The sequence below is a fragment of the Portunus trituberculatus genome, chromosome 36, assembly GCF_017591435.1.
Source record: "Portunus trituberculatus isolate SZX2019 chromosome 36, ASM1759143v1, whole genome shotgun sequence".
Taxonomy (NCBI): domain Eukaryota; kingdom Metazoa; phylum Arthropoda; class Malacostraca; order Decapoda; family Portunidae; genus Portunus; species Portunus trituberculatus.
In genome coordinates this window covers 9,797,961-9,819,573 of record NC_059290.1, presented here as the reverse complement: position 1 = coordinate 9,819,573, position 21,613 = coordinate 9,797,961, and the positions used below count along the sequence as shown (strand labels likewise).

Sequence of the window (21,613 nt, the reverse complement as noted above, 5' to 3'; positions counted from 1 at the left end):
AGCACAAAAACTCTTACGAAAAAGGCTTGTCCTATCTGTGGGCTTTGAAAATTGTGGCAACATACCCTATATTTTAAAAAGATTCTAATTTCAGTCTCACAGGTTTTGAAGGGTAGTTTAATGGCCCTATTGACAGATTAGTATTATATCTTCTCTATCAAGAGCACAAAAACTCTTACGTAAAATGCTTGTCATATCTGTGGGCTTTGAAAATTGTGGCAACATACCCTATATTTTAAAAGATTCAAATTTCAGTCACTCGGGTTTTAAGGGTAGTCTCACCTCGGTGGCCATATAACCTATATTTTCAAAAGACTATTGTTTCAGTTACACAGGTTTTTAAGGGTAATCTGATAGTTCTATTAACTTAACATAAATTAACATAACATAACATAAATAATAGGGCCACCAGGGCCCATCTACGTTATCCTGTATCAGTCGCACAGCGACCTCGTCATCAGTACTTAAAGATACACTTATAAGTACACAATACAATATATACTAATTCTAAATATTTGGCCCATTAACAGGGCTAAGTCCTGCAGCGAATTCCTCTACAATCTGTGATCCCCATGTCTTGTTTAACTATAATAAATTTCTTATAAAAACTATCATGCAGCGCTATACATAATTATAAATCTAATAAATTTAAGTGCTTATCTAATCTGTTTTTAAACATTGTCAAACTAGTGCTATTTACAACCCTCTCTGGCAATGCACTCCAGAAGTCTACCACCCTATGACTAAAGAAATATTTTCTTATATCTAACCTGCAGCCTTGTTTTCTAATCTTCCTGCCATGATTTCTAGTCCTACACATACTCAAACACACCCAAACACACTCAAAACACACCCAAACACACCTCAATATACCCAAACATACCAAAACACATGAAACACACTCCCAAACACACTCAAACACACCTGAATATATCCAAACATACCAAAACACATCTAAACACATCCAAAACACCTCAGAACACACCCCAAATGCTCCCAAGAACCCCAAAACAACCAAACACACTCAAAACACACCCAAACAGACACAAAACACACCCAAATGCATCCAAACACACTCACTCGCACCTCTTCCTTATGTGTGAGTGCGTAATACACTTCCTTGATCTGGGAGGTGGTGGTGATGGCGGTGGACAAAACGGGTGTGGTGTTTTTAAAGGCCATTTCAATCTCCATCCTTGACTTCAAATAAATCAGCGTGTCGTTTTCTGCGGACCTGCAAATGTTTGGTTAGGTTAGATTAGGTCAGTTAAAAATAAATAAATCAATAAATAAAATTACAAGGTTAGGTTAGACTGAGAGAAGAATATGACATTCAAACAACAAGATCGCATAGTAAAAAGCTGAGGAAGGGAAGATGTCTGGGAGATGTTAAAAAGATATAGTTTCCCGCAAAGACGTGTGAGACGTGGAACAGTTTGGGTGAAGAAGTGGTGTTAGCAACGAGTGTGCAAAGCTTAAAGAAAAATTGGATAAGTGTAGATATGGAGACAGGGCCACACCAGCGAAAAGCCCAGGCCCTGGAAAACTACAACTAGGTAAATACACACACACACAATCACACGGGACACCGTCGATGGCGGATGTGGTCGCTGAGCTCCAGAGCAATCATCTCTAATTCTACAGTTGCCATTGCCTAAGAGTAACTAAGGTGGGAAAGGAGCTTGTAATGTTTGTCCCGTCTCCATATAGTCATGTTAACTGTTGATTAGCAAAATAATGTCCAGGGAAGGTGAATATAAACTGTAGCCTACGTTTGAGCCATCAGCTGAAGTTTGTTTACATCTGCGCAACATGGCGGCCGTGAACTCGAAAGATGAATCAGACTTCACAGGATTTCAAGGAATAATGGAGAAGAGCGTTTATGTGAAGAAAATTCTGGAGTTGGAAGGTAAAATTGAAAACTGTTTGAAAAGTATGGGGGCCTGGAAACGAGTTATGACAATGTAATGAAAGAGTGCGCTGAAATGAAGACAGAAAATGCAGTACTGAAAGAGGAAGTTAAGTTAATTAAAGTGAATTGCAACAAATGTGGAGAATCTTTAGGAAAAGTGATGGAGAAGCAGGCTGAATGGAAAAAAAGTCAGGAAGTGGAAAGAAAGGAGGTAAATTACAAAGTTGCAAGTCTGGAAAAGGAAATCAAAGAGTCTGGGAGAAAACTTTGGGCCTTGCTGAAATTATAGATCAACAGATCATAGAAGAGAAGATTGCTGAGAAAGTTGTGAAGGTTATTAAGTCAAATGAGACATTGGTGAGGGAAACTGTAGACAAAAAGAGATGTGTGGTGATATTTGGTGTGGAGGAGGATAAGACACCAAGTAAAATGGAGAGAGAAAAACATAAAAAGGTGATAAATAATATCATTAATGTGGTGCAGGAGGAGGAAAAGACCTAGTACAAGAAATAGAGGACTTCCATAGAATTGGAAAGTTCACAGGAGAAGGTATGAGGCCAATAAGAATCAAACTTAAGTCACAAAAGGATGTAGATGAATTGGTGGAGAAGTCATGGAGGCTAGCCCAGCAGGAAACAACAAGGAAGATTTGGTTGAGAAGAGATCTCGGTGAAAAGGAAAGAGAAATGTTAAATGAGTTGAGAAAGGAGGCTTTGAAAAAAATGAAGAGAGGACAGAAGAGGAGAAGAAAGAGTTTTCTGGAGAATCTTGGATATGAGACTGAGGAAGTGGTTCATAACCCAGAAAAGTACAGTAAGAAAGGACTAAAGAAACTTACGTATGAGCGGAATGTAATGTATTCCAACATAAATGGAGTGATATCGGGGATTTTAGAACTCAACGATTACTTGAGGACAAGAACCCAGATATTGTGGGTCTTACTGAAACAAAACTGAGAGAGGAGAAGACCTGATGATGGTTGGAGAAGGAAATATAATGTTTGGAAAAGAAATAGAGTAGGTAAGATGGGAGGAGGAGTGATGTTGCTGGTTAAAAAAGATATAAAGGTGGATCAAGTGAAAGAAGGTATGGGAAAGGCAGAAGTGCTAAAGATCAGAGCAGAAACTAATGAAGGAAAAAAGAGGCACTACATAGTGGTGTACGTACCACCTAAGACAAATGCATGGTCAGTACAGGAATATGAAGAAATGATAAGAGATACAGGAACATGTCTGGAAGAAATGTTGGGTGGCTGTGAACGAACTATAATGATGGGAGATTTTAATTGTAAAGAGGTGTGTTGGGAGGACTGGTCAATGGAGGGATCAGAGACAACATGGGGAAATACACTATTGACACTGGCAATGGAAAATGTGTTAACTCAGTGGGTCAAAGAAGATACTAGGTTTGGAGGAGAAGGAGCATCGTCAAGACTGGACTTGGTCTTTAGTACAGAGCCAATGGTCATTGAGGAGATGAGGGTGGAGTGCCCTTTAGCAAAGAGTGATCATGCAGTTTTGGAGTTCAAGGTGATAGATGAAGAGAAATCTAGAAGAAATGAAGAATATAAAGTGGGAAGATGGAATTATGCCAAGACAGATTTTGGAAACCTAAAGAAATTCTTTCAAGAGACAAATTGGATGAAATTCAAGAGTGCTAAGGAGCAAATGAAAAGTGGAAGGAATTTATAAAAATATACAAAGAAGGTGAGAAAAAATTTGTACCAATAAGACAACATAGAGAAGTTGGAAAGCAGGACTGGTTTAACCATAGATGTGAAAAGGCTAGAACAAGAAAAGAGGATGCATGGAAGAGGTGGAGAAGGAAAAGACGGATTAAGCAGTGGGAAAGTTACAAAAGAGCAAGAAATGAATATGTGTTGACTAGAAGAGAAGAAAGAAAGAAACAAGAAAAGGATATAATTGATAAATGTAAAGACCAACCAAGGCTTTTTTACAGACATGTGAACAACAACATCAAAAATAGAGAAAGTATTGAAAATTTAGAAGTAAATGGAGTATGCAGTGAGGATCCCAGGGAAATGGCAGAGGCTATGAATTGATGCTTTCGGAAGGTATTCACAAAGGAGACTGCTTTTGACAAACCACTGGTAATGGAACAGAAAGGGATTATGAAGGAGTTTCAAGTAACTGTGGAGGAGATCAAGAATATGATGGGGAGTTTAGAAGTGAGAAAAGCTGTGGGACCTGATGGGGTATCAGGATGGATTTTAAGAGAATGCAGGGAGCAACTGGCAGAAAAAGTTTGTGAAGTAATTGATGCCTCATTAAGGGAAGGTGTAGTGCCCCAAGACTGGAAAAGAGCTAACATTGTCCCAATTTATAAATCAGGTAACAAGAGAGACCCATTGAACTATAGACCAGTGTCACTTACAAGTGTGGTAGCTAAGATGTGTGAGAGGGTGGTGAAGAATAGATGGACAGACTTCTTGGAGAAAAATGACATACTTTGTGAGTGTCAATTTGGTTTTAGAAAAGGGCGTTCATGCACGACAAACCTGATATGTTACTATTCGAGGGTGATAGATGTAATACAGGAAAGAGATGGTTGGGCTGATGGAATATATCTGGATTTAAAAAAGGCCTTTGATAAGGTACCACACCGGAGACTGATCTGGAAACTTGAAATGGTAGGAGGAGTGCATGGCAGTTTACTAAAATGGATGGAAGACTTTTGGTAGGAAGAGAAATGAGAACAATAATTAAGGACAGACCATCAGAATGGGGCTTGGTGGAGAGTGGAGTTCCACAGGGATCAGTGTTGGCACCAGTAATGTTTGCGGTCTACATAAATGACATGGTGGATGGGGTGTCCAGTTATGTGAGCCTATTTGCAGACGATGCAAAATTGTTAAGAAAAGTGAGATGTGACAAAGATTGCGAACTACTCCAGGAAGACTTGGACAGAATATGGAAATGGAGCTGTACATGGCAAATGGAGTTCAACACGACAAAATGCAAGAAATTAGAGTTTGGCAAAAGTGAAAGAAGAATCAGGAGTATGTACAAGATAGGAAATGAAGACATAAAAACCAGTCATGAAGAAAAAGACCTTGGGGTGACAATTACCAATGACCTATCGCCAGAGAGACACATAAACAAAATAATTGGAGAAGTATTGAACTTATTGAGGAACATAAGAGTGGCGTTCGTATATTTAGATGAAGAAATGATGAAGAAAATAATTACTGCAATGATAAGACCAAGGCTTGAATATGCAACAATACAGTGGGCTCGAACTTAAAGAAACACATAAGGAAACTAGAGAAAGTACAGAGGGCTGCAACAAAAATGGTGCCTGACTTAAGAGATTTGACTTATGAAGACAGACTGAACAGAATGCAACTTCCGACCCTGGAAAACAGAAGAGAAAGGGAGACCTGATAGCAATATACAGAGTGATGATTGGCATGGAAAAAATGGATTTGGGAAGATCTGTGTATGTGGAATGAAAGAATGTCGAGAGGGCATGGGAAAAACTAAAATGGCCACTTATAGGAGAGATGTGAAAAAATATAGCTTCCCTCATAGAAGGGTGGAAGCATGGAATAGTTTAGACGTGGAAGTGGTCAACGCAAGGAATATTCATGATTTTAAGAAAAAGCTGGACATTAGTAGATATGGAGACGGGACAGTACGAGCATAGCTCTTTTCCCGTATGTTACAATTAGGTAAATACAATTAGGTAAATACACACACACACACACACACACACACACACACACACACACACACACACACACACACACACACACATATAAAGCCATGTTTATCAAACTTATTACGCTTCTACTCCTGGGTTACAGAAGGACTGGAAAGCAGAGACGGATGATGGACACAGTATACCTGGATATAAAAAAGGTTTTTGATAAAGTCCTGCATGGAAGACTATTTTGGGAAGTAGAGAACATAGGAGGACTGTGAGGAACCGTGCTCCAATGGACAAGAGATTATTTGAAGGATAGGGAAATGAGAACTGTGATCAGAGATACATACTCAGAGTGCCACAAGGGTCAGTGTTAGCCCCCATTATGTTTCAGATTTATGTAAACGACATTCATATTAGAGTAATCAGTTCTATTAATATGTTTGGTGATGATGCAGAGCTGCTAAGAGTTATCAAAATCAGGGAGGACTGTTTGCTGTTACAGAAAGATAGAAACAAGATTTATGAGTGAAGCAACAAGTGGAAATTGGAGTTTAATGTCAACAAATACCATGTAATGGAACTTGGAAAGAGTAAGAGAAGACCGGTAAGGAACTATTTGATGGGAGAGGAAAAAATAATGAAGACTAAAGAGGAAAAAGATCTGGGAGCGATTATACAGGAAAATCTGAACCCCTAAAAACCCATAAGTAAGATATTTGGATTATCATATCAATACAACAAGGTAAATACTTCAAAGACAACCTATAGGTTACAATATCCTCAAAATTTCAAGTCATAAATTTTATAACTTTGTTTTTAAATAAATTTTTCAAATCTGGATCACAGCATGCCCTTAAATTGTTGAAAATGTAAGAGAAAACAGGAAAAAATATTAGGAAAAACATTAAAAAAACATGAACGGAACTGCAAAAGAAAGGGAGGGAATAGTACTGGGGTTGTTGCACTAGGTTAGGCTGGGATGGGCTGGGAATTATTGAAAAAGAGGAAAAAAAATATAATATATATATATATATATATATATATATATATATATATATATATATATATATATATATATGATATAGTTTGGTGCAGTGTGTTTGGACCTGCCAGGGAGAGAGAGGGAGTGGTTATGGGGTGCTACACTAGGTTAGGTTGGGAAAAAGGCTGAGGTTGTTGAAAAGTAAGAAAGAAAAAAAAAAATGAAGTTACACCACCTGCTAGTGTTTCAACATGCAGATGAGACACACATCCAAACATCACCCAAACACATCTTAAACACACCCATAACACACTCAAAACCCCCCAAAAAACATCCCTAAATACCCCAAACACACACCCAAATAGCCCCAAAACCCCAAAACACTCAAACACCACAAAAACACACCCAAACCCCACAAAAACACCCTTTCACCCCAAACACCCCGAAAAACCCAAAAACACACCCAAACCCCTCCAGTTTTGCAGGGATGTTTGATGATCTATTGACAGATTAACATGATATCTAGCAAATCAAAAGCAGAAACAGAAACACTCTTAAGAACAAACTTCCTCCTAACTGTGGACTTTGAAAAACAGTGGTCGCCTAAGTTGTATTTCTAAAAGACACTTGTTTCAACACTACTTTTTCAATCACTCGCAAAAACCAACCCTCAAATATATGTGCCCCCTGCGCTTTACAAATCAGAATCACACGGGTTTTTTAAGGGAGGTTTGATGGATGTATTGACAGATTACATTGATATCAACCTTATCAAAAATAGATATCACGCACAGACCACTTAAAACCCTTAAAACTAAACTAAAACACACTCAATACACCATACAACAACTCAAAATTCCCCTAACTGCACTCAGAACACACCCATATATTCAAACACCCCTCTACACCACACTCAAGATATGTAAAATATACTTAAAAACATCTAACACACACTGAAATACACCCAAAACACCCTGCAACACTACCAAACACACTCAAAATACTTTAGATATAACCCAAAAACACAAAAATGCGTTATAAAGAACAGTAACATTAAAAAGGGGACTTACCTAAATATTGTGGCTTGGCTCCTCCTCTTCTTCCACTTCCATTTTTCCTTTCTTCTTCATCCTCTTCCTTTGATCTTTCTTCTCCTGCTCCCATCTACACGCCTGAGCCTAGAAACACATCAAAACACTTAGAAAACATGAGATATTAGGCAAAATATTGAGGAAGTGGAGGGAGAGTACCTATTGTGGCTTGCCTGCTTCTCCACTTATTCCTCCCTTCCTCATTCCTTCCTCCTCACCCTCCTTTATCTCTCTTTCCTTCTTCCTTCTGCTACTAATATCTACACACCTGAGCCAAGAAACACAGGAAAACACGTAGAAATCACTAGATATTAGGCAAAATATCGACGAACTGGGCGGTAGGGAGGGAGCTTACTTTTTTATGACTTGATAGATACTTTAATTAGTATCCAAACCATCAAAACATCTCCTGCTTAACTAGTTTTAAAAAACTGTCTAAATTAAGTATATAAAATGTATATAAACATTTCCACTTATAACGCTGCCAAAACGTCCAGCCATTTCCACTTTATATTTCTTTCGAAAAATATTAGACAATATAAACTCTCTTCTCAGGCATTCAACACTGACCTAAAACCAAAAGTTAACGAGTGAAAGAGAATTAATGTAAAACAAAACCATTAGTTCCCTGGGCCAGTTAATCGCTTGCCAAAATTTCGCGTGATCGTTTTCTTCTAACATCCTCTCTATCTGTCCCCAACGCCCACACAGAAAAGACAGACACACACACACACACACACACACACACACACACACACTTCAATTCAATTCCATTCTATTGACCACGACAACAAATCTTAATACAGCTGAAGGAATGGTCCAGAAAATACAGAAAGTGTTAAAGATCTCCTTATACATAAACCAAATCACCTATACATTAGCTTTTCAAGCATGACAAGACAATATTATTATCACAGTAACTCACAAAATAAAACAAACAAACAAGCAAACTAAAGAAAATAACAGTTATCTTAAAGCTACCACCCAAACAATACACAAAGCTTAATTTTAGGAAAACACACACACACACACAAACACGACTACACTACCTACCAGGAGGCCCTCCACACCCTACACCTCACCACCCTTGAGACTCGCTACCAACACCTCCTCCAACAGCTTGCCACAAAGCTTCTCCACTGGCGCCACAGGAGCCTACTCCCTCCGGCAGCTCCCCTTCCCAGCCACAGTGTCCGCCACCAAAAGCCGCTCCCCATACATGCCCGGCCCGGATACACACATACAAAAATAGTGCAGTGCCCACAATAATCAAAATAATTAACTCGTGGACACTGACTAAATTTGTGATGAATTTTAAGCATGTAATATTAGGATATTTCTCCTGTAAAATGTTTATTTTCAGCTACAGAGCTGCTTGTCTCAATAAACCCTTTATTACTGTTATTATTACACACACACACACACACACACACACACACACACACACACACACACACACACACACACACACACACACACACACACACACACACACACACACACACACACACACACACACACACACACACACACACACACACACAACCACAACCACCCACCCACCTACCACAAACCCATCCTTCGGTTGGGAGCAAGTGTTGGGTTGGGTCAGGTGGGTGGGCTCCACCTTGATAACGAAGACACACACACACACACACAAACGCACGCGCACACACACACACACACACACACACACACACACACACACACACACACACACACACACACACACACACACACACACACACACACACACACACACACACACACACACACACACACACACACACACACACCACCCACCCACCCACCACAAATACACCTTCGGCTGGGAGCGAGTGTTTGGTTGGGTCAGGTGGGCAGGCTCCCCTTGATAACGAACACACACACACACACACACACACACACACACACACACACACACACACACACACACACACACACACACACACACACACACACACACACACACACACACGCACACACACACACACACACACACACACACACACACACACACACACACACACACACACACACACACACACACACACTACAACCACAACCACCCACCCTACCACATACCCACCCTTCGGCTGGGAGAGAGTATTGGGTTGGGTCTGGTGGGTGGGCTCCCACTTTATAACGGAAGACGCGCACACACACACACACACACACACACACACACACACACACACACACACACACACACACACACACACACACACACACACACACACACAACAAACACCCCACATCCTCCGGCCAGGAACGGGATGTGGGTCTGAGTCCAGCTGGGGGCCGCCCCCCTTGATGATGTCACTTATATACGTTACGCAAACCATTTTGAAAATGAGGATTCCCAAAAAGGCAGCTGGACACCGCTAATATATAAATTCTGACTTGTTACCAATCAAAACTAATTCCTAAAATATAAAAATATTACCGGAATGAGGAATAATGAAAATATTTCAAAAAACACAATAAATAAAGTGTTAACACTTCGACATGCTTAAAAACAATTCCAAAGTCCACCAATTTCCTTCAACAGGATTGATAACGCTTTTCAAAAATTATAACCATCATTTCAAAATATCAAAACCCGCCAACATACTCAATTAGAAAAATAAACATTTAAAAAACGACGTTGTTTAACATTTTAACACGGCTACAAACCACTCTTACAGTCCACATATTTAACTTATCAGGAGCATTTCACACTTTTTCCATCATAAACCTTTCTTGGAAAACACAAACGCTTCGCTACAACCTCAAATAAAAAATCACTCACAGCGGGGGGAAAAATTTTAGCGTATTTTCGCCCTCTTATCTGACTCCCAAACACACACTAAATCACCGCACTTCACTCAACTCAGGCATGGAACACACGCAAAACACAACCAACTATCATTAGAAACCGTCAAAAGGTGCTTGTGACTCGAAATAAATGAACTGAGACAAATATAAATAATAGGGTAAGTCGACAGTCTGGGACCGGCGGGACATTTGGGCGGGAGCTGCTGATGACGTCACAACATGGCGGCTCATGACGTCACATCCCAGCCCCCTTCCCTTCACTGAGCTTCCATAACTCACAAATTAGGCAATTGCTGATATATTTCAACGACGAACATGAAAGAGTACGTCTGTAGCTTCACTTTGTGACCTGTCTGGCCTGTGCTGAGTGAGAGATGAGGCAGATAATGGCTTGAGAAAGAGATGACGGGTCAGAGGGCTGGCTTGTTTACATATTGAAGGCTTGAATTATTGGGGTTTTTGAAGTACCTGCAGGTGTTAGTTCACTGAATGTTTTTATGGAGGTTACCAACGTTAGGTTATGACATGACAGCACCGTGAAATGATGGCTTACACCAATATATTACTTACGTTTGCTGTTGGTGAAGACTGTGGCTGGTCATGGCTGCTGCCGTCACCAGCAGTAGGTACCCACTCACCCCAAGCGACACACACACACACATCCTAACCCATCTTGTGTCCGTGTTTACCGAGGCTACACACACGCTGTTCTTTTCGTTGTTATCATGGATATTGTCACTATGTTCGTGTAGGCTTGTCACTGTGGCGCCGGTCACTGCCCACCACCACCTGGCCGCCCCTCACGGGTCCCTTCCCACCCCGTCGCCGCACAGTCACTGCTCACCGAAAACAGTTAATAGACCAACAAGCATTGGGAATGGTTGTAAAGGGCCATTGGTGTGAATGATTGGGTAAAATGGATGTGTAAGGATGTGGGTGTCAGCTTTAGTCATAGGGTGGTAGACTTCTGGAATGCATTGCCAGAGAAGGTTGTAAATAGCACTAGTTTGACAATGTTTAAAAACAGATTACATAAGCACTTAAATTTATTAGATTTATAATTATGTATAGCGCTGCATGATAGTTTTTATAAGAAATTTACTATAGTTAAACAAGATATGATCCCCATGTATGGGGATCACAGATTGTAGAGGAATTCGCTACAGGACTTAGCCCTGTTAATAAGCCAAATATTTAGAATTAGTATATAATGTATTGTGTACTTGTAAGTGTATCTTTAAGTATTGACGACGAGGTCGCTGTGCGACTGATACAGGATAACCTATAGTCCGACTCAAATATGAAGGCCGCTGAGGGGAGACCTAACGGGATTCCCCGGCTGCGGCGTCGCCAAGCATCGTAACACGTTTCGATCTTATTATTAACTTGCATCTTAATGAACCGTCATAAAAGTGTATTCCTCTAAATTTCTAATAAGGATGTATAGAGAGCTTTGAATATTGTTTTAGTGTAATGAAGACAATAATTTTGTATAGATACCACAAAATGTAGCACCACTGCTCTCCAGCGTTGCTACTTTTCATGGTTGGACATGGGTGAGGTCAACCTCCCTGACCGCTGATAATCCCCAGGTCAAATCCAGTCACTCCTCCTCTCCCTGTCGCTCAGGATGGAAGGAGAATATCTCGTCAGCGCTACTCGCCATCGCAACCTTCAGTCAAGAGAAATTAATTATTTACAGCGTCAACAAGTTCTGCTTAGAGGATTCTTTTATTATCAACGTGGAGGATACTTCTGACGAAGAACTGTCTGATTAAATAACTGAGAGAGGATTATGCCTAAAGGGTAAAACCTAAAAAAAAAAAAAAAAAAAAAAAAAAAAAAAACGCACCTTAACTCTTACCTCATGGGTGGTGTGGAAAAAGAGTAAAATAAAACAAAAAAGATGCATGTCTACTTGTCTATTTTAGAGAGAGAGAGAGAGAGAGAGAGAGAGAGAGAGAGAGAGAGAGAGAGAGAGAGAGAGAGTGTGTGTGTGTGTGTGTGTAATTCACTGTTTGATCTGCTGCAGTCTCTGACGAGACAGCCAGACGTTACCCTACGGAACGAGCTCAGAGCTCATTATTTCCGATCTTGGGACAGGTCTGAGACCAGGCACACACCACACACCGGGACAACAAGGTCACAACTCCTAGATATACATCCCGTACCTACTCACTGCTAGGTGAACAGGGGCTACACGTGAAAGGAGACACACCCAAATATCTCCACACGGCCGGGGAATCGAACCCCGGTCATCTGGCTTGTGAAGCCAGCGCTCTAACCACTGAGCTACCGGGCCGTGTTGTGTGTGTGTGTGTGTGTGTGTGTGTGTGTGTGTGTGTGTGTGTGTGTGTGCGCCGCGTCACAGGAGAACCAATACGTAAACTGTTGAAAGACTCGCGAAAGCAGGATTACACACACACAAACGTGCATGAGAGAACTATATAGTAATAAGAAACAGGAGGAAGTAGTAACAAGCCACAGAGAGAGAGAGAGAGAGAGAGAGAGAGAGAGAGAGAGAGAGAGAGAGAGAGAGAGAGAGAGAGAGAGAGAGAGAGAGAGAGAGATGGGCGTTTCTCCACACTTCAGTGTTAATCCTAAAATTGGGGCTGCGACGTTTGGCGTAGCTGCAACCGGGGAATCCCCGATAGGTCTCCCCCCCCTCAGCGGCCTTCATATTTGTGTCGGACTATAAATGGTCCCTGGTGGCCCTTTGTTATCCAATTATTTATGTTATGTTATGTTATCTCTTCAGAACACGCACCAACACAGCCCAGACCAGGGTCTCTTTTTAACCCTGGTCCAGACCAGTGAACGCACCTACCACGCAACCCTGTAACAACAAAAAATACCATATCAAACCACACACCCCCAAAAAAAATAAAACTGAAAAAGTGATAAGAAACTGTACATCATTTCACTAACCGTTCTAAACTCAATCATTCACGTACCATATGATAGCACGTGCAGGCCCGCCACAGCCAGCCAGTCAGCCACGCCACCGCCACCACAAGTAGCACGAGGCTCCTGGATCGCCGCCACGGTGCGCTAACCAGGGCATTCCTGGGGAAGACTAGATAATTAACATGTACTGGAAGAGAATGGTTAGCCGCGCCGCCTATCGCCTACACACACACACACACACACACACACACACACACACACACACACACACACACACACACACACACACACACACACACACACACACACACATGCAGTTTTACAATGGACACACACACACACACACACACACACACACACACACACACACACACACACACACCAATTTTATTTTATTGACCGCGACAACAAATCATAATACAGCTGAAGGAATGGTCCAGAAAATACAGAAAGTGTTAACGATCTCGTTATACATTGTAGAGGATTTCGCTGCAGGACTTAGGCCTGTTAATGGGCCAAATATTTAGAATTAGTATATAATGTACTGTGTACTTGTAAGTGTATCTTTAAGTACTGATGATGAGGTCGCTGTGCGACTGATACAGGATAACCTAGATGGGCCCTGGTGGCCCTTTATTAACCTACTATTTATGTTATGTAGTTATGTTATGTTACATAAACCAAATCGCCTATACATTAGCTTTTCAAGCATGACAAGACAATATTATCATCACAGTAAATCACAAAATAAAATCAAACAAACAAGCAAACTAAAGAAAATAATAAATTTATCTTAAAGCTACCACCCAAACAATACACAAAGCTTAATCTTAGGAAAACACACACACACACACACACACACACACACACACACACACACACACTACACTATCTACCCTACTTGGGTCAGGTGGGCAGGCTCCTCCTTGATAACGAAGACACACACACACACATACACACACACACACACATATACAAACACACACACACACACACACACACCTTCACACCCAACCACCCCCACGTCCTCCGGCCACGAGCGGGATGTGGGTCTGTCAGATGCGCACATCATAAGTGAAATATGAAAAATATAAGAAACAAGAAATGAAGATATATGGAAGTATGCTAGTTCGCCAGTATGCGGTGTGTAACCGTATCCAGCCATAAAAGAGAGTAGGAGGGGCAGGAGGGTCAAAGGGAAACATTTAGACCCAGGCCGTTTGGCCCAGGGCAGCCCGGGCAGATGTGTCGCCCAGGTCATGTAAACATCCAGTGGTAGTGTTGTCGTCTTGAGGTTGTTCGTACCACACGTGGAGTTCATTTGAGCTTGTACTTGATTGGTGAATGGTACATTCTGAGGGGCGTGTTGTGTGGGTCAAGACACGCCCCATAAGTTCCTGAAGGAAATTGTAGAGGTTTGAGAGAGAGAGAGAGAGAGAGAGAGGAAGCAGAGGACAACCGCGGCTCTAAGCGGGCCACCCTCGGCTGCATAGCTGAGGGCGGCGTTTTGTACTTCATATATAACCAGTAAGTGGAACTATAAGTTGTAATGCAGTCTTTTGAGGTAAATTAAAATGGAGGAAGAAGCATGATAGGAGGTTTAGGTATTATGTGGTATTAGTTTATTATGGTTTATGTGGTTGTACTTTGGTTCATAATGACGTCGTTATATACTTGCGTTTTCATCTATGAGTAAGGGAATTTGTATACGGCTACCTACGTATGTGCATGTGTGTTGCTCTGACGAACAAGTTACATAACATATTTACTAGTGTGTAATTGTGTACGAAATTAACGTGATTCCATGTATGGGTACCAAGAGAAAGAGATTACTTGAGGGAAGTCACTTGTGTGGAGATATCAATATTTGTCATTATATTTCGGTGGTGTTACGTTGTCATTTTGTTGAACGGAGTCTGGTAATTATATGTGTATGGTAATATATTTGGTGGTACGTCATGTGGTCGCTTGCATTCATGTACCAAGTAAAGGTCATCCTTATATACGGGTAGCTGGGAAAAGGGGTAATATTGTACGTACTACGTATGAGATTTACGGAGAAATAAAGCACCGGGTTCAGATGTTGTAATACGTTATGAAGATATTGTGGATGATGTTTGAAGTGAAATCCGTTTTGATGCGAGAATATCTACGAGATGAATGCAGTTCTTAAGGATGTTTGTAAGAGAAATTGTAATAATTGCAGTGGAGAAGGCAACAGAAAGAGTTGTGATTGTTACTTGTCGGCGCCGTATCGAACACCTTATGTATAGATATTAGTTTTGTTAATTAAAGATAGAAAAAACCTTTGACTATTTATAGCCAGTAGCTAGACAATTGTGCAACGTCGTGCAACAGCTCGGAGCACGACATGGTGGCAGTGGTGGGATCTAAATGTTGCACAAATTGTTGCATTGCAAAAAAAATATATTGCCAAATGTTGCAAAGTGTAATCTTGGAATTGGCGCAAGGGACAGTCATATTGATGGAAGATTAAAGTAAATTGGTTGAAAGTGCACGAAGTAGCTGTTGTCAACATCAGAAGTGGCATGGTTATTATAATATGAATGCATATCATTATCACTATTTTGTCTGAAGCTGAGTCGCCCGTGACGATCATAAGGTTTGTGTAAAATCCGTAGATTTTATTTAGTAATTAATTTCGATATTCATTAAAGATCATGTTGCGTGTAAGAGGTTATTCTTTCAAGTGGATGCTTTAAGGTTATATTTTGATTGGACGATATCTGAGTAATATGTTGTACGGTTACCTGTCGCTTGTTTCACCTAAGCCTTTACAAATCAAGGGGTAAATGAGGAGTCTTATTAGCGGGAGAGAAATGCGACAAAATATGAGATATAAAGAGTTTTTAATAAATTATTTAAGGTTCGTCTACATTATAATATGCGTATCATAAAGTAGTCAATGGAGCAACGATAACTGAGTGTCAAGGGCATAAATATTACGGATATGCGGCAAAATTCACAAAGGTAGACGAATTTGTTGTCGTTATGTGAAGGGAAACTTATCATATATAAGAGACGTGACATATAAGGGTAATTTTTTTTCACACGAGTGTCGACTGTCAGAGGAAAATAGCAAGGGGTGTAAGCATATATTGTGGTTTATAGCAGGAAAATATGAAGTACTGTGTAAAACGATTTTAATTGCCCCATAGCGATAGAGACGAATAAAAAAATGTGTAAATTGTATCATGTTGAGAGTTCGTCGGATTATAGATGAAGGAATATTGAAGGTTCTGATGAAAGATATGAAACAAAAAGTGAGTGTCAAGTAAAAGAAGGGATATTGTGTGTAGTTGATGCAAGGGAATTTTTACGTGAGAATAGTATATGAGGAAGAAGATATAGTATGAGGGAATAATAGAAACATAGTAGAAATATGATTGAGATATACATCACTGCGGTTAAGGTTTGAGGCAAATATCAATATCAGAAGTATAGAAAATAAAGAAGAAATATGACTGATATATGAGGTAAGTATTAAAATGGGATATCTATGTAAAAAGTTAATAGAGGACATAACTGGAGAGTGTTAATATTGAAGAGAATCAAGAGCAGAGAAAGACATTTTGTTGTTACATATTGATCATACGTGTATTGTGAGTCTCTTGGGTTAATGAAAGGTAGATGAAAATATTTAAGGAGAAAAGGAAACGGTGAGCTGCGGGTCAATTTTATGAAATGATGGCAGGATATAAAGATGAATTAATATATACATATAATATGTCGAGTTGAGGATGCTACCACGTGCTGGGTAGTAGTTGAGTTGAGTAGGTAACACTGTTGTAACAGTGCTAGTTCATGCAATTGAAGGTTGCTGGCTAGATCCTAGTTCACCTTACAGTTTCTTTTCTCACCACCTTACGGTTACTTGCCTCCCCTCATGTCTTTTCTCTCTCAGTGGGTTAATTGAATATAAAGTAGTGGAGTTTTTAAGCGATAAGGTGAGAAAAGAAGCAAAATATATGTTAAATGTTCAAGTACATGTGTAAGGCAAGGCCAACCTTCAATTGTTCACTTCAGAAGACGATTGTTGTTGTAAAGTCATGTTGGATAACATCATATTAGTGCCCGAAGTTATAAGTACAAGAAATTATATGTGACTTGTAGTATATATAGCTACTTGGTTACGGCGTCAGTCAGTTCATAAAGGTAGAGCCGATATGAATAACATCAGTAAAAGTAAGAATAAGAAGTAAATTAATGTCATTATGATACTATTGTGGCTGTTATAGAGACGATATGAATAACATCAGTAAATGCAAATATAAGAAGTAATTTACAGTGTTCTAATGTGGTTATAAGTATTGAGAACAACTAGGTTGAAATATAAAAGGAGTACTTTCGAGATGTTATACATATTAGCAAATATGCACATATAAGTAGCTACGGAAGGGCAGTAAGTTGGGCGAATGTTATTGACATTGATATGATAATATCATTGAGTCAGTAATATCGTTGAATGTGAGGTTTGATATTCGACAACATGAGGTATATTTATGACATGAAGAATATAATAAGGGGGTTGCAATATTGTGTGAGAGGAATGTTTAGGAAGGAAAATATTGGGAGGAATTAGATACATATCTATACTGCGTGAGGGAATAGGTGTGAGGAGAATATATATCTAGGAAGAAAGGGATGAAGATGGATATTTGGATTAGAAAATATATATTGATAATTGTTAAGAGGTAATTAATAATGAGTTGAGGAACATACATATCATGGAAAACAATGTGAGGATTGAGTCAAGGAAAATATAAATCTAGGAAGAAAACGAAGTGGGGATAGATATATAGGTTAGAAAAAAAAAAAACTTAATATTTGTTATAAGGTAATTCATATTGAGTGAGGAAAATATATATCAAGGTAAATAATATGAGGACTGAGTCAGAATTCATATGTCAGGAAGGAAAACATATAATATTGCATTGATAATTGTTAACAAGACCATCATAGATCAGCTTGACATATGAAAAGGAATTAAAATTCATGAGGTTAAGATCTTATATAGATAGACGTAAAAATCGATATTGCAGAGCCATAAGGATGTCATTCCCGGAACTACACTAATAATGTTAACATCAGAGTAAATATGATATTAAATATGATATATATGTGTAGTAAGGAAACAAGTGTAAGTATGAAGGTTGATATAGAGTGAGGTAAAAACGGAGTAAGCACATGATATTAAGACATTAAAGTTGCGAATTATAATGTGAAGAAAGACGCGTCAAACATATCATTCCTTGTGTACATTGACTCTTGTACCTAGCAACACTTGAACACTTCGTGCCAACCTAGGGGCATAAGGCGTGTACAAGTGGTTGTGATCAACTAGGTGACAAGTTGTTTCTCTCTGGCCGGAAGTAAATATTAATATACATTATGTGAATGCCGGTCTGGGGATTGCCGATTCAGAAGAGTGGGGGACGCCCTGAAAGCTTCGTTTCGACAGTACCCGGCATGGTAGTGTTGAGTGATACACAAGGATATTAGTGGGCCCACTAGTGAATATGTTGAGTAAAGATATCTATCCATGGATTGATTTTAACATGTGCGTACTCGAGTCAAAATTAATATATCAAGAGTAGTCTGACTTATGAATATAGATGAGAGGATGTGAGGTAAATATGAGATATGAAGGCAAATAGTAAATACCAAAGTAAATATATGAATATATGGTCATGGGATGTGGATTCTGGAAAGGTTACGATGAGGTAAATATGAGATAGTGAGACGAGGATATTCATTATATTAGAAAAGTTGCTGTGAGGATATTGAGTGTATTAGAAAAGTTTGCTGTGAGAATATTGAGTATATTAGAAGAGTTTGCGGTGAAGATATTGAGTATATTAGGAAAGTTTGCTGTGAGGATATTGAGTATATTAGAAAAGATTGCTGTGAGGATATTGAGTATATTAGAAAAGTTGCTGTGAGGATATTGAGTATTTTAGAAAAAGTTGCGGTGAGGATATTGATTATATTAGAAGAGTTTGTGGTGAAGATCTTGATTATATTAGAAAAGTTTGCAGTAAGGATATTGAGTATATTAGAAGAGTTTGCGGTGAAGATATTGAGTATATTAGAAAAGTTTGCGGTGAGGATATTGAGTATATTAGAAGAGTTTGCGGTGAAGATATTGAGTATATTAGAAAAGTTTGCGGTGAAGATATTGAATATATTAGAAAAGGTTGCGGTGAGGATATAGGAAAAGGTGCATATGCATATATACGTCTGTGTAGGTCATGACGGTATTGGGCAAATATTATTATTGAGATAGCAACTTGATAAAATAAGACAAAGATATAGTGAACATATGCAAAGGTAAAGTGGTTATACATGTTCCGAAGGCAGAAAACTGGCGACAGTGATATTGATATTAGATTAATATGCAGGCATTTGAAGGTTTCTTGGTGATGAGGACGAAGATATATGACTAACATGGAAATTAAGGTGTCTCTATATAATTTGAGGATATATGGCGATCTGGAAGATTTTATAGAGATTAGGATAAATGTATAGTAATGAGTGTTAATGAGTGCCTTTATCTGTGATTTTGACGATATATGTGAAATAAGGGGTATATCTATGGGATTGAAAATAGATACAATGTGAGATGTCGTACTTAACACAACACAGGACATTTGGTTACAAGTCTGAGTTGAGCTATCGTGATATCGTAGGAAATCATCAGTGGTTTCAGTAGCTTTCACTTGATTATATAACATTTTAAAGAAAGATTTCAAGTTAATGCAAGGATTGTAAAGGTAATCAGTTAACGACGATAATGAGGAAAGAAGAGTTATTGATGAGGTATCAAGCGAAAAATATATAGAAGGACATTACTCCCCATCTTATCGTTAGCTATATGGTAAGACTTGAAGGTGAAACAAGACGAAAATATATTAAAGAAATACGATATAGATGTTGACTATCAAGAGATTAAGATGGACATTATATAATATGATGTTGTAGGAAAACACTGATATGAAAGGAGTACAAGTTGAAACTAAATAATGAAGTCAATATTAATGTTTAACCTGTGGAATACATGGTGTGTTTCTTGTCTGTGTGCTGGTGATGATACAGACCGGTAATGGTTGAGTGTTTTAACAGCAAGCTAATATATTTTTTGTATTTTGATTTTCGAGTATAGTGCGTATATTACATATAAAGATAGATATCGTGACTTAAGGTGAGAAATAACAGCGTATTCCTTACACGGCAACTCAGAATCAGATTTATTTCTTGGTGTGGTAACATTTTCACAAGTGATGGATTTTCCAGTGTTTCAAGTGTTTATATCAACATATTACGTGGATCTGAGAGCAGCTACTTCTTATTGCAAGATTAATGCAATCTATATATCAGTACTTCTGAATCCATTGCGTCAGTTCATTTTCGACATCGTGATATTGTGCATGCTTACGGGATGTAATAAAATTTTCTTGTATTTTCTGTTATTTTGTATGAGACGTCACCCTTATCTGAGATAATGAGATAGTAATTCCTCCATATTTATGTATACACTTAGAAGTTTCACCATGTAATATGCTTTTAATAGTGATGTATTATGACTGCATTGCATACTTGAGTTCCAACTTACTTCTATTGAGAAATTCTGACGACACCTGAACGATGTCTACAGATGCTCTCCCTTGATTGTTTCTGTATCTTGTAAGATGTTGATATATATCCTCTGAATAATATTGATATAATTTGGGATAATGAGCTGATTTCTTTTACAATCTATGATATGATATACACTCCTCCTAGTTATGGACATATATATGCATAATACTATGATAAATGTTGTCATAATTCCTCTGAATAACATAGGTATGATTTGAGATTGTGAGTTGATTTTATATGATTAATGCTGTATTTATACTACCTAATGATATATTTTCCTCCTAGTTATAGACATATATTCATATCAAAGTAACGAGTATCGACTGCATTGCCATATCTTTTCCATTACCTTGCTTTGTGTGTTGACATATCTTTTCCACTACTGGTCAATATCATGCTCTCCTGACCATATATATATGGTTAATTATTCTCTCTGCAAAGCCCTTTTGTGAATATAGAGGTGCAGACGCATTTTTCTAATATATGCCTTCTTAGCAGAAAGTATTGGACCCATTGCCCTACATTCCTACGTATATAACACAGCTGGCTGGAGACTTGGATGCTGGCTAGAGGACA

The 21,613-nt window shown here is 39.0% G+C and overlaps 1 long non-coding RNA gene across 8 annotated transcripts in view; it reads right to left on the bottom strand.

The window, feature by feature from the left end:
* LOC123513426 overlaps window positions 1–21,613 on the bottom strand; it is a 31,729-nt gene that overhangs the window by 5,443 nt on the left and 4,673 nt on the right. For 4 of the 8 annotated variants that reach the window (XR_006677350.1, XR_006677352.1, XR_006677354.1 and 1 more), the window contains exon 4: window positions 1,087–1,234. The exons of the other annotated variants lie outside the window; for them this stretch is intronic. This is a non-coding gene — a long non-coding RNA (uncharacterized LOC123513426). The remainder of the gene's footprint in view (window positions 1–1,086; window positions 1,235–21,613) is intronic. 8 annotated transcript variants of the gene reach the window in all.